This window comes from Palaemon carinicauda, chromosome 26 (assembly GCF_036898095.1).
Source record: "Palaemon carinicauda isolate YSFRI2023 chromosome 26, ASM3689809v2, whole genome shotgun sequence".
NCBI classification, from domain to species: Eukaryota; Metazoa; Arthropoda; class Malacostraca; order Decapoda; family Palaemonidae; genus Palaemon; species Palaemon carinicauda.
This window is the reverse complement of record NC_090750.1, coordinates 32,553,316-32,566,541: the sequence shown is the minus strand read 5'-3', so window position 1 is coordinate 32,566,541 and position 13,226 is coordinate 32,553,316. Positions and strand designations below refer to the sequence as shown.

The window sequence follows — 13,226 nt, the reverse complement described above, 5'->3', positions numbered from 1 at the left end:
CTTGGGAAAAAGGTATGCCCTCATCTTCTCGTTAGGAAGATAAGGTCCAGTGGTGTTTTTCTGAAAACCCCTTACCCATACGCGAAGCCTCTCCCTCGCTGCATCTCTTGACTCCGCCGACCTAGGGGATTCAAAAGCCTCTGATAGCAGGTTAGTACATACAGCACATACCTGCGGATCCCAGTAACGATGGTCATCATTGGAGGCTGCACAAGCCGCGTGCCTCCTACACGAGGCATGTCCGCAAAAGTTCTTACTGCGGACATTGCAGAAGACACTATCACACTTCGGATGCTCCTCCTGTAAAAGAAGAAAAATTTCCATGAATATCAAGTGAATTTCAATTCACATGTAACAAATGAGTATTCAACAAGAATAAGGGAAAGACACCTACTTGTGAAACCCACACAAACACCTGTGGAAGCCCACCAGCCAAGTCACATAGTTAGTCTTTACTAGAATAACCAGAGAACGTATTTCCAAAGGAAATTAGGTGTAGCTCACACCTAAGGTAAAATATTACCATTCTGGCCAGGGATAAAAGAATTATCTTTTATCCTTGTAAGGCGACACCAGGTGATTATACCAGTAACACAAGTAAGATAGAAAAGACAGTGTTGTAACCTACTACATCATGAACTCCCTTGGTTGAATATACCACCAAGAGAGGACTGATACAGTACCTGAGGGTGGTGTGCCAGCCGGCTATTGCCGATCAGCACCCCCCCCCCTTGTTTTCGAAAGGGAGATCTCAAGTACACAACATCAGATCACCTTTATTGGGGAGAACTCCAGATCCCATGCCTGAACCGGCCGGCAGTGGTTGCCGGACCGTAGCCACCCGGTTTGCACTGCGTTGCCGGCCATCATTCTTAGTGGCCGGCTGACTGGGCAGTGTCGCAGGCCGGCCGGCAGCAGTAAACAAACCCTGCCGGCTGGCCCCCAACACTAGGCAGCGCTCGGCTGCCGGCCCCACTTGTAGTGGCCGGCAGATGAGCAAGAGACCGGCCGGCAAAGGTATACATCCCAACGCCGACCGACAGCAAGAGAACTGGAGAACACCCCTCCCCACCGACGGCCGGCCTGTAGGCCGGCAGACGGCAAGGACAACACATACTAAGAAAATAGAATGAGTGCCGGGTTAAGAGACTATGAGTCTCTGGGCCCGGCACCCGAAAGAGTGCCGAAAGGAAGGGGAGACACTAAGTCAAGCTTCCTAACCGCTGCCTACTGAATCTTCAGACGGCAGCGATGGAGGGACCAAGAAAGGACCGGGCAGCACTCAAAGTAATGGTCTCTGCCGGTCGGCACACTTTGCCGGCCGACAGGAGACCACGTCAGTTCCTCATCCCAACCTAGACTAGGCAAGGATGCAGACGACTGACACAAGGAACGGAAAAAGAGAAGGGAAGGACAGAGGGTCCTATCCAACCTTACCTTGGTTAAGGGTCATTCCCAACTAAGACAGTTCATCTCAGTTAGAGAAAGACCCGAGAGGGAGGCCGGCACTACTGGCTGCCTCCCAAGAACCACGGCAAGGAAGGAATTGCCTTTCCAGAAAAGGGAACATATCCCGAGACCGGAACGGCAATAGGACAGTCTGATGAGTCACCGAGTAAAGGGATCACTACTGGAACCCAACAAGGTGGACCAAGGGGATAACCCTTAATGCCCGAGTCAATCAGCAAGGGAGACTCTGCCCCATGCCAGACAAACCGGGCTCAGACTAAACACTGTTGTACTGTCCCCCTCTGAACCAATACAGTTGGAACGGGAAGGTACAGTACTACTCCAGCATAGATATATTTGAAGATTAATTCAAATAAACCACTAGAGTTAAGCCTAAGGCTTAAACAGAGGGAAAGGGTTTGCCCCTTCCCCGAAGAGAAGGGAGCAAACGGGGAACAGATAATATTATAATGACCTAAGACAACCTAGCCTAGGCACTAAGAGAATCGATTACCTAATTCACCGAAACTCACACCAATACTATCTTGGAAGGTACTCGAAAAGGACTTATATGTATAACGTTGCCTAACGCTTAAAGCAATAAATTCACATTTGGAAGACTAATTATCATGCAGGAAGTACATAGGCCAACAACTAGCCTACGAAGACTAGTGTTGGCAGCCTTGGCAAAACTTCGCCAGGCACACTACTATCGCATCATAACAGAATTCCTAAATAAGCTAAGTAGCTAATATTTAAGCGCAAAGGGGCTGGGAACGTCGCTCTTGCTAACAAATAAATCCTATTCTAGCGAGCGACAGCATCCATGATGCCTCCAGCAGGCAACAGCTCTTGTATCAAAGATAACTCTTTTAATTACTTTAATTTTAACCAAGAGCCTACATTTATACATAAAAGAAATAGTACTCAACTTATCCGAGGCAGAAGAAGTTGGAGAAAGCATTATTAAACGAGAAAATTCCAAGATTGGGTAGTAAACAGGGAAAACACACCGAGTCGTAGAGCTACGCAAAAAGGAATACAGATGGCGCCGTGAGCGGCGCAGGGCACGCTTTCGAAACGGGGAGGAGGGATGCCTTATGAACGGCTCCCCCCTTTCTTATCGTTTTCGTTTTCTTGCCATTTTACCCCTACGAAGTGTTAACTCTATTCGGGGTATAGATTGCTATGAGGCGTGTCAAGAATACGTCCACTGATATTTACGATATCCCTAAGGTCTTTTTAGGGATACTCGCTCCAGGAGTTAGAATTCTGGGTACCTGAAGGTAAATTCTCTGGGAATATCGCCGTAGTTGTAATATACCCTAGGAAGCTGCCTTTAAGGAACTTCCATCAGGACGACATGGCTTGAGCCCAAAAATAGATCTATAACGTGATAAGAAAATTACTAAAAGCCTAAACACACTTCCGTCTAAGGGAAGGGTCGGCCATTTAAAAGTGAAAGAAAGTCCATACTCTCTTTGTCACCATAATTAAATCTATCCAAAACGAGTTCAAGTTTTGAGATGAAGATAAAACACCTGCATAGCGAAAGCTCAAAACTAGAATAGTGTACTTCACCAAATAGTTGTGAAAACAAATCCAGTTAGCAACAGCGAATTAGTAGGTCTTGCCGGTAGCCCGACAGAGAGAAAATTGAGTTCTTTGTTTACATTGAGTACTGAGTACCTGCACGACAGATGGCGCTGTTGAAGTATACCCCCTACCTGCATAGCGATCGCTGGCGGATTTTTAACGTAGAGTTTTCTGTCGAGCAACAGAGTTGCAGCTTATATAATCACCGGCTAAGTTAAATATTGAAAATATATATGTATATAAACAGCAAAGAACAAATCAACTTGCAGAAGAAATATATATGATCAACAGGGCAAAATTTGGCATTTTGAAGGGTACAATGATTCCAAATAAAATTCAAAGTAAAAAAATGTTAAACTCGGCCTACTTCATGTATTAAATGCCTTAAGTGTCGGGGCCAATATGAGTAGTCGAGTCATTTTTTCAATGAGTGAAGTATTACGTAACAAAACAACTGATTGACATGGGATCATAGCCTTTCTGGTGTGTTTTATTGAGCAATGTTGCCAGCCTTGCGTATCTGTACTTTTTTTAATAATTATATTTACCAATATTATAACCTCACATAATTATACAGTATTCTCAAAACTGGTGCTTCTACATAAATTATGTAATGAAGCGGCTGATTGTCATGGGCATGGCTTTTTGCGTGTTTCATTGCAATGGTCCCATAAGCCTTGCATATCTCAGTAACTTAAGATGCGTAAGTGCCAGCGTAAATATTAGCTGGTACAACATAGTTGATACATATTTTCTGTATATATCTATAATAACTATATGTACCAATATTAAACCTATTATATAAGATTAATACAACTGGTGCTTCTGCAAGAATTAAGAAAAGCGTATACGTGGTAGCCCTAGGAGGGCGGGGTCTCATGACGTCACCGCTACAAATCACGCTCTGATTGGTTCTAATATCCTAGAGGGTCTATTTCCATCATTACTTCAGGAATATGCGACCGGGAGCAATTTTGGGGACTTGTTTTTTAGGTGAAACTTCCTTTATTAAGGAAGACCTTGTTCCTAATGAGCCTAGCTTCTGGCGCCAGAATATCAGAACTCTCAGCCTTGACTAGAGATCCAGGCCATATTGAATTTCTCTCGTCGGGGGAGGTCCTTCTCTCCCCTGACAAAATTTTCTTAGCGAAAAATGGGAACCCCCAGAACAGATAGTCCCCCTGGAAGATTGTTCCACTTCCTCAGGATCCATCGTTATTTCCAGTAAACACTCTGAAAGCCTACTTAAATAGAACTTCCATTAAGTCCTCAGGGCCAACTTAGCTATAATACTGTAATAAAGCTCAACCAACACAAATATCTTTAACCACATAATGAATACAAATTAATATTGAATACTATACTGTAAATTAGTAATTTTTTCATGTTAAAAAATATAATAGTCTTACTAGCACAATAGCTTAATTCTTAAATACAGTACCGTAAATACTGTATGCAAAACAATGTAAGCAATTGATTAAGTATATTTTTAAAGGAAGCAATACGATAGTGTACATTAAAAACTTACGTCAACTGGTCTACCCTAGTATTCTGCTGCATCTTTATGAACTCATTGTTGCAATCCCTGGAGTAAAAGGGATTTGCTCTTTCAGAGAAATACTCCAAAATATTTGCTGAGTTTAGATGTGGAATCCACATACTGTCTTGCCAAGATATGTGAAGTGGATTATCTGAAAAGAAGCCATATACTTTAGTTAGCAACTAATTTAAACTCAATTGAATAAATTCCACAACCTATCAGTTGGTTCATACATATCTAATTACTGATGTTAAAATCATGTATTGTACACATAAAACTTTTCCTAAATACACGATGGGGTTCAATTGTTTGACACTGATAAAGATGCGGTATTAACAGGTATCAATAACAGGATACTACTCCTTCGTGTCTTTTATACCTTAGTGAATTACTATAAAAGGTTTATGTCCAATATCACCTCCTGAAGTACTTATAGCAGGGTTGCAGGGTGATCTGAAGCTTGAGACCACTGGCAATCACCCCAGGGGGGCGAGTTTCTCTAATGAGGTGAGGTGACCTAGTAACTTCTGCCACATATGGGCAGGAAGGAGGTCCCCTTTCAGGAAAGTTGCTGCCAAAGTCCTGAACCTCGCTAATCAGTCTGTCGCAGAGAAGGCCTTGACTTGCACCGAGTCTATGTCCATGCCCAAATACTTGATGGATTGGTTATGGACGAGACTGGACATCTGGAGGTTCAGCTGAATCCCGAACTCCTTACACAGATCCAGCAACATGCCTCTGTGCTTCAGCAGGAGAGCTCGGGATTCCTCCAAGAGAAGCCAGTCATCAAAGTACCTCAACAGTCTGATACCAATGACATGAAACCAAGCTGAGAAAAGGACAAACTTTGGAGAAGACTCAAGGGGCTGTAGACAAGCCAAAGCACAGCATGCTGAACTGGAATAGATTGTTTGGAAAGGAAAACCTTAGGTACTGCCTTGAGGCATGATGGAGGGGTACCTGAATGTAAGCATCTTTCAGGTCTATGGTCAGAAGGTAGTTGTTCTTCCTGATGGCCTGGAAAACCGAGGATGGCGTCTCCATCTAGAACCTCGTCTGCAGAATGGAAAGGTTCAAAAGGGAGAGGTCTATGACGGGTTTCCAACCTCCCATCAGCTTCTCTACCAGGAATAGACTACAGAGGAAGCCCAGAGAGTCGTCTAGGACTTCCTCTACCGCATCCTTTCTCAGGAGTTTGGCGACTTCCTCTGCAAGTAGCTCTTTGATGATCCTTTCATATAGTATGGTAGGATCTGACTCGGGTCAGAGGCGGTGGACAGTCTATGAATGGGATACGATACGCTGAATGGAGGACTTCTACCATCCAAGGGTCAGCCCATAAGTCCTGTCACCTTTGCCAGTTGCTTTGCATACATCCCCCCACTGGGGGTAACCTGGGGAACAAGCCGTACCTAGCGTGAACTTTTGCTACCACGTCCTCTTCAGCCGGTGGGATGACCTCTCCGATGAAAGTTAGGCTTAGGATTCTGCCTCCCAGGTTCTTGTCCCTCCATGAGGAGTTGCCTAATTGACGAGTTCTTAGTCTGATTCTGAGGAATTGACAACCTCGTTGTCGCTGTTCTGTTATCTACTGGGCTCTACCCCAGTCTTTCTAAGTTCTCAATAGCTTTAGTCACGTCTGAGGACAGAAGGAGATTAGGAGAGTTCCCTGAGATTGTGGTATCTCTAGGGGACAGCTGTTTACAGCATCTTGCTAAGACAGCGCGCACCTCTTTAGAACAGTTTCCCCATGGGAAAACATTTTGGTGGCGGCGAAACTCTATGGCCCTGGTGCCAGATCTGGAGTTCCTTGAATGGTCCCGTATGGTCTTCTTCCTGATAATCATATAATCATTGAAAAGGCGAATTGAGAGTGCCCCAGACCAGTGGTCTATCCACAAACAGGTCTGAATGCCAGCCATGGCAGCTACCTTCATATTTGCACGTTCAAGACCTGAGAACGTGGCTGGTAAATTCTGCAGTCTTTCAGCTGAAACTGAAAGTACCAAGTTGGCCACATCTAGATCAATAGGTAGTGGACTCTGAAAAGTGCCAGAGTTAACATAAAAAGTCTCTGGCGTGGCAGAAGTAATGGTAAAAGTTTCGAAGCCCTACCTGCTTTTAACTAGTTTTCCGCAGCAGAGACTTTAGAGTTCAAAAGTTCGAGTGTCTTTCATTTGGTTGGTAAGGGTCTGGGATTCTGAGACAGCGGGAAGATATCATCAATGCAGCATCATCTATTAACAGTGTGTGCTAAAGGAGGTTCATCTAGACCTCGTAAGTGGGACATTAGGCTCACAATCTTAATAAAATGAGGAACCTCCAACTCAATACTGGGGCCTCAAGTGGCGGTACATTAGCAGAGCTTGTACTCGCACATGCCACATTATTCTCAGGAGCATCATCAATCATGATAATGTCCTACTGATGATTTTCTGATTTGAGGGAGCTCTTTATCCTTCCTTTCCCTTGAGTGATACCAGGAAGAGGAGGCGGAGGAGTGGGAGGAATTTAGATCACTCCCATCATAAGAGTGGTCGTTTCTGTCTAGATCGAGAGACAGAGGAGTTAAAACCTCTCACAGAACTCGTTCTACGTGGCAAGAGAGAGTACTCAATACTTAAGTTCTTTTGAACATCTACAGCGAGGACCACGTCTACATCGTCTGCCAGATCGTTCTTCTACATTTGATGTAGGGGTGATTCTTGGAAAGGGGGAAAATTTTCCATGCCCTGAATCCGCTTCCAGTACCTGAAAAGAATTTCCTGAAAAAGAATAGTTCCAAAGAACGCCTATCCTACTAGTCTTGATTGTCAGACCGATTGAAAAAGAACAAAGGATTTGTTTTTAGCATAAGAAACAGGGTTCTTACCTGCGTAAAGAGAGGTTTTATCCCTTCGGTCCCTGGCCAAGAGTTTATAAAACTCCGGTGGGACTCTGTATGGTTTATTATGGCCTCTACTATCCGATGGATGAATAGCCATTTTCTTAGCATCATCACGATGCGGAGGAATACGCTCGCATGTCAAGATGGCAGCGTGTTCAGCAACGTCATGACGCTTGGGAGTGACAACTTGCTTGGACCTGCCTAGGATGCAGGATGGGTAACTTCTCGCACAGTAAAGGCTCCGTGTACAGCGATGTCATCGGGTTTACAGCCATTGACACATTCATTTTTTTAAGAATCTGTACGTTTGACCAGACAGGAATTATTGGATGAAATTCTAGGTATGGCAAGAATACAGTAGTTACACTTGACTTCCCAGCTTTAGGAAGCTTGGGAGGAGGGGCCTGCTTGGAGCATGAAGGTACTGTATTGCCAAATCTTAAGGGGGGGGAGGGGGGACATAGTACTCATAGTACAAAGATGACAAATCTCGTAATTCATCCCGGGCACTCTTTGTAGAAGTTTTCTGCCGAGGACCCCTAGTCATACGAGGCAGGCCTTTCTCGGTAGAACGAATTAGAGACTTGTAATCAGGTTCTTACAATAAGGCTGGCTCAGTAGAGGGGGAAATGACAGGCTCAACTCCAAGGTCCTTACAGGAGTGAGGAGATGCTTTTACTGTTCTTATCAGAGACACTTCTAACAGGAACATCTTATCTGCCTAATCAAAGAGGTATAACTCCCCACTCAGTCCACTTATGGGAGGTGAAGTTGATCTAGACAAGGCAGTTTAGTCTGGAATAGAGGTATCAAGTAGAACTGCCTCAGGGAGCGCAGCAGCCATAGCAGGAATATGCGATAAAAACAGGTTCAATCTTGTAATGCACATTACTGACACTGGGACATAAAATATGCTTAATAAATTAGGGCCATCATCCCGTGACAGATACCTCAAAGGGATTCGGACATACAGAACTTGGATGGGGGTGAAGGTCCAACGCCACACTTACATTGCGTTTCTCCTCACCACTTACTGAGGGAAAAACAGGCAAACGATCTCTCTTGGGTTGCTTCTTTCAACGAAAATGATATCTATTCCATTAGGAGGATGACCACTCCCTACAATACAGTACTCACATGGAGATTCTACCATACATCTCTTCCCTCTACATGCCGGACATATCGGGTGAGGGTCCACATCTATCCTGCTCATAATGATTCCACAAAGGCGACCATTACAGCCTGGACAGGAACGCATCGAGGTCAACATAGTCGAAAGGCACACACACTGTAACACAAATAATTCACACGCAAGTGACAAATAATGTCCTAACACAAAGACATAAGACCAGGCAAAAATAAGGGTGATGAGCGGGCGATGCAAGTGTCTGCTTGTAGAAGTGAAAGCAGGGGCATCATACTGCCTCCACAGCCTGAAGTGAAGTGAATAGATGCTTGTGACAAGCATAACCTGTCATGCACCCAAGCAGCCCAGAAGCATAGCATGATGCAATCTACCAATTCTTTTCTTTGGTCTGGCAGTAATAGACAAAACCAGAAGTAACCTCATTAAATGACTCAGAAGTTTATATTCGCGTAGGAATAAATAACTTAACTATAATACTGTACTAAGCTCAACCAACACAAATATCTTTTACCATATACTGTAATGAATACAAATCAATATTGAATACTATACTGTAAATTAGTAATTTAAACCGAGAAAAAAAACCAATTGGCACAAAAGAACAAAACGACGCTTACGAAGTCCAACAGAAGGATGTAGTACAGATGTCGCTAGCGTCGGGCGTCGGTAGAGTGGCTCAGGTAAGGTAGCTAGGGCCTCTGTTACGGCCCTTCCCTTTGATGAAGGAATTATCTAAATGGAAGACAGCCTGTGAAAAGTGGTTTTCACACGCCCCTGCTTTATACACGACGCCCACTGGGTGCTCGCGCGAGGGTAGTAACCTCTGCATTCCATACTTTAACTATCTCTGGTATAATTGGAAGAATTTATATCAGAAAAGTGTAAGGAAGGACCCTTTCACCGGGCATCACAGGTATCTCCCCAGAAATAGATTTTTCCTTTTCCTTTGTCAAAATCCCTTTTTTTCATGTTAAAAAATATAATAGTACTGTAAAGTCTTACTAGCACAGTAGCTTAATTCTTAAATACAGTACAGTAAATACTGTATGCAAAACAATGTAAGCAATTGATTAAGTATATATTTGAAGGAAGCAATTTTATACATTAAAAACTTACGTCAACTGGTCTACCCTAGTATTCTGCTGCATCTTTATGAACTCATTGTTGCAATCCCTGGAGTAAAAGGGATTTGCTCTTTCAGAGAAATACTCCAAAATATTTGCTGAGTTTAGATGTGGAATCCACATACTGTCTTGCCAAGATATATAAAGTGGATTATCTGAAAAGAAGCCATATACTTTAGTTAGCAACTAATTTAAACTCAATTGAATAAATTCCACAACTTATCAGTTGGTTCAAAAATATCTTATTACTGATCTGTTAACATCATGTATGGTACACATAAAACTTTTCCTAAATACATGATGGGATTCAATTGTTTGACACTGATAAAGATACGGTAATAACAGGCATCAATAACTGGATACTAATCCTTGGTGTCTTTTATACCTTAGTGAATTACTATAAAATGTTTGTGTAAGTTCCCAAGCTAAAAACATATAACAAATTCGTAGATAATTTGTATTTTTCCTAACTATACAAACCTTAGCTATTTAATAGGGGTATTACTTTCGGCGTAGCTAAAATGGCGAGCCATTATTATTTTAACAAGGGTTTACTACCCATCGCTAGTTAGCGGGGGTAGGGGAGGGTAGCTTGCTACCCCCCCCCCTCACATACACCTGAGCTTGAGCTCACTTTGCTTGGAGGTAGGACTTGAAGGGGGATAGGGCTAGCGGGCAAGTTTGATTAAATAGCTAAGGTTTGTATAGTTAGGAAAAATACAAATTATCTATGAATTTGTCACTTGTTCCGTAACTGACATACAAACCACGCTATTTAATAGGGGTGACTCACCTATTAGGAAGGGTGGACGTCCCAGCCAGTACTGGCTTTTTGGCTTTGCCCGGGCTCATTATTTGAGTGTGTCAGCACTCAAAATAAGGAGTCCCTGCACCTCGCTAGAACCTTACTACGCAAGGACTGTGGCCTACGCAAGCTGTGTGTGAAGGCATAATGAAGTGTGACTCGTCCTAGGAAGTTGACTTGTAGTTCTTTAGATGGAAACTTTAGGCTAGGACTCTCCCAATACCACCTCGTCAGGGTATGGGGACGTGACAGTATTAGCTTAATGCTAGGAACACAAGGAAACATAGTTTACTTGCAGTGGTTTGAGATCAGCTATGCAGAGAACCCAGGATGCTGCTTTCCCCAAGAGAGGGGAAGATGAAGAAAAGAATAAGGGCCAGACTAACCTTTTCATTCATGCAGACTAAAGCCGGGTAACAATGCCCTCAACCTTCAGCTACTTATCCAATAAGGAGCTTGAGGTTTTAAACCAGCTGTTGTGCAGCCACCACAGGGCCGATAGAGAACGTATCGAGCCTCCTGTGGGTTACGTCTTGAAGGTAGTCGTCTGACGCTCCACACCCCAGCTTGAAGAACCTGCGTCACTGAGAAATTCTTTTTGAAGGCCAGTGACGTAGCTACGCCCTTGACATCATGTGCTCTAGGGCGACGTGACGGAGGAGGGTCTGGATTCAGGGACAGATGGATCACCCTACGAATCCATGCCGAGATGGTGTTCTTGGTGACCCTCCTCTTGGTCCTCCCTGTGCTAACAAATAACGCTTGCACCTGAGGACGGACTGCAGCCGTTCTTTTAAGATATAGCCTCAAGCTCCTTACTGGGCACAGTAGGAGATGTCTGGGTCATCTGTTACAGAACGGAGACTCGAAATCTGGAAGGAATCGAACCGAGGATCCGCTACTCCCGGATTCTGAGTCTTAGCAATAAACTCGGGGACGAATTTGAACGTTACCTCCTCCATCCCCCTGAATGGGCGATGTCATACGAGAGACCATGAAGTTCACTAACTCGCTTGGCAGAAGCCAAAGCTAGTAGGAACACCGTCTTCCAAGTTAGGTGGCGATCTGAAGCCTGGAGTAATGGTTCATAGGGAGGTCTCTTCAGTGACCTGAGAACTCGAACCACGTTCCATGGAGGAGGTCTCACTTCCGACTGAGGGCAGGTAAGTTCGTAACTTCGTATGAGTAGGGAAAGCTCCAGCGAAGAAAAAATGTCCATTCCTTTGAGCCCGAAGGCTAGACTTAAGGCTAAGCGATAACCTTTCACCGCCGAGACTGAAAGGCGCATTTCTTCCCGCAAATACACAAGGAACTCCGCTATTGTTGGAATAGTGGCATCGAGTGGAGAGATACCCCTTCCACGACACCAACCACAGAAGACTTTCCACTCTGCCTGGTAGACAGATGCGGATGACTTTCGCAGATGTCCAGACATCCTAATCGCAACTTGCTGCGAAAATCCTCTCTCAGCGAGAAGATGCTGGATAGTCTCCAGGCGTGAAGTCACAGCGAAGCTACGCCTTTGTGGAAGATGTTGGCATATGGTTGTCTGAGTAGATTGTGTCGCGGAGGGAGTTCTCTCAGAAGTTCCGTAAGGAATTGCAGAAGGTCCGGAAACCATTCCGCGTGATGTCATAGCGGTCATTGAAAGATTGACCGATATTCTAGTCTTGTTGAGCACCCTCCTCATCCGACAGAAAGGGGGAAAGACGTAAACGTCGATGTTGTGCCACCGTTATTGGAAGGCATCTTGCCAGAGCGCCTTGGGATCCGGGACTGGGGAGCAGTACAGCGGAAGCTTGAAGTTCAGAGCTGTTGCGAACAGATCCACAGTCGGGGAACCCCACAAAGTCAGGACTTTGTTGGCTACTAGATGATCCAAAGACCACTCGGTACTCACTATCTGAGACGCTCTGCTCAGATTGTCGGCGAGTACATTCCTCTTGCCTGGAATGAAACGTGCCGATAGTGGAATCGAGTGGACTTCGGTTCATCTCAGTATCTCTACTGCAAGATGGGATAGCTGCTTCGAAAAGGTACCTCCTTGTTTGTTGATGTAAGCCACTACTGTGGTGTTGTCGCTCATCACCACCACAGAGTGACCCGCCAGGTATTGTTGGATCTGTTGAAGGGCCCAGAAAATGGCCTTCATCTCTAGAAGATTTATATGGAGGCACTTTTCTGATTCTGACCACAGGCCTGAAGTCGTGTGGTGTAGTACGTGGGCCCCCCACCCTTTCTTTGAGGCGTCCGAAAACCGCATCAAATCTGGGGGGAGGACGAGAAGATCCACTCCTCTTCGTAGGTTCTCGTCTGTCACCCACCACTGGAGGTCTGTCCGTTCCACAGGTCCCATAGGGATCATGACGTCCGGGGAATCGTAACCTTGATTCCACTGAGACTTGAGTTGCCACTGGAGGGCTCTCATCCTGAGGTGACCGTTGGGAACTAGACGAGCCAAAGATGAGAGGTGACCGAGTTGACGTAACCACGATTGGGCTGGAAGTTCTTCTCGTCTGAGAAAAGGGCTTGCGACCTTCCTCAGCCTTGCTATCATGTCGTCTGATGGGAAGGCTTTGTGGAGATTGGTGTCTATAATCATGCCTAGGTATACCAGTCTTTGAGTGGGAAGCAGAGAGGACTTCTCGAGATTTACCATGATCCCCAGATCCTGGCAA

General features: G+C 44.7%; 2 protein-coding genes across 2 annotated transcripts in view; both read right to left on the bottom strand.

The window, feature by feature from the left end:
* LOC137619876 (decapping and exoribonuclease protein-like) overlaps positions 1-13,226 on the bottom strand; it is a 400,284-nt gene that overhangs the window by 136,607 nt on the left and 250,451 nt on the right. The gene's annotated exons all lie outside the window — the stretch shown is intronic.
* Positions 1-13,226, bottom strand: part of LOC137619480 (uncharacterized) — a 56,703-nt gene that overhangs the window by 22,807 nt on the left and 20,670 nt on the right. The window contains exon 3 of the mRNA XM_068349541.1: positions 4,574-4,736. The gene's annotated coding sequence lies outside the window, so the exon portion shown is untranslated. The remainder of the gene's footprint in view (positions 1-4,573; positions 4,737-13,226) is intronic.